The sequence below is a fragment of the Perkinsus marinus genome (assembly GCF_000006405.1).
Source record: "Perkinsus marinus ATCC 50983 genomic scaffold scf_1104296953934, whole genome shotgun sequence".
Taxonomy (NCBI): domain Eukaryota; phylum Perkinsozoa; order Perkinsida; family Perkinsidae; genus Perkinsus; species Perkinsus marinus.
The window spans coordinates 1-953 of NW_003208297.1; the positions used below are offsets into that span (position 1 = coordinate 1).

Here is a 953-nt window from a genome sequence, read left to right on the forward strand (position 1 = left end):
TAAGAATGCACGGGTCTTGCAAGTCTAAAGTCTAACCATGTCGTGAAATTTCTCAATGAAACGCATACCACAATTCAAGTGGTGCAACAATTTGGTACTAAATTTCAGTGAAAAATTACGAAATTCAGTCGGTTTTCGACAAACGGACTCAGAGCTAAACTTCTGCCGGAGTTGAACCGACGACCTCCCGCTTACTAAGCGGGTGCTCTACCAACTAAGCTAAGAAGGCACGTTCCCTCGAGTGTGGAGTCTAACCATGCCATAGAATTCCACAATGGAACGCATACCACAATTCAAGTGGTGCAACAATTTGGTACTAAATTTCAGTGAAAAATTACGAAATGCAGTCGGTTTCCGACAAACGAACTCAGAGCAAGCCTTCTGCCGGAGTTGAACCGAGGACCTCCCGTTTACTAAGCGGGTGCTCTACCAACTAAGCTAAGAAGGTACGTTCCCTCGAGTGTGGAGTCTAACCATGCCATAGAATTCCACAATGAAACGCATACCTCAATTCAAGTGGTGCAACAATTTGGTACTAAATTTCAGTGAAAAATTACGAAATGCAGTCGGTTTCCGACAAACGAACTCAGAGCAAGCCTTCTGCCGGAGTTGAACCGACGACCTCCCGCTTACTAAGCGGGTGCTCTACCAACTAAGCTAAGAAGGCACGGTCTTGCAAGTCTAAAGTCTAACCATGTCGTGAAATTTCTCAATGAAACGCATACCACAATTCAAGTGGTGCAACAATTTGGTACTAAATTTCAGTGAAAAATTACGAAATGCAGTCGGTTTTCGACAAACGGACTCAGAGCAAGCCTTCTGCCGGAGTTGAACCGACGACCTCCCGCTTACTAAGCGGGTGCTCTACCAACTAAGCTAAGAAGGCACGGTCTCGCAAGTTTAAAGTCTAACCATGTCATAGAATTCCACAATGAAACGCATACCACAATTCA

At 44.7% G+C, this 953-nt stretch overlaps 4 non-coding genes across 4 annotated transcripts; all 4 read right to left on the reverse strand.

The window, feature by feature from the left end:
- Positions 1-156: 156 nt before the first annotated feature.
- Pmar_PMAR026798 lies at positions 157-229 on the reverse strand. The gene has a single exon. It is a non-coding gene; the product is annotated as a tRNA-Thr (tRNA).
- Positions 230-375: 146 nt separating this feature from the next.
- On the reverse strand, positions 376-448 carry Pmar_PMAR026799. The gene has a single exon. It is a non-coding gene; the product is annotated as a tRNA-Thr (tRNA).
- A 146-nt stretch (positions 449-594) lies between these two features.
- Positions 595-667, reverse strand: Pmar_PMAR026800. The gene has a single exon. It is a non-coding gene; the product is annotated as a tRNA-Thr (tRNA).
- A 146-nt stretch (positions 668-813) lies between these two features.
- Positions 814-886, reverse strand: Pmar_PMAR026801. The gene has a single exon. It is a non-coding gene; the product is annotated as a tRNA-Thr (tRNA).
- Between the last annotated feature and the right edge of the window lie 67 nt (positions 887-953).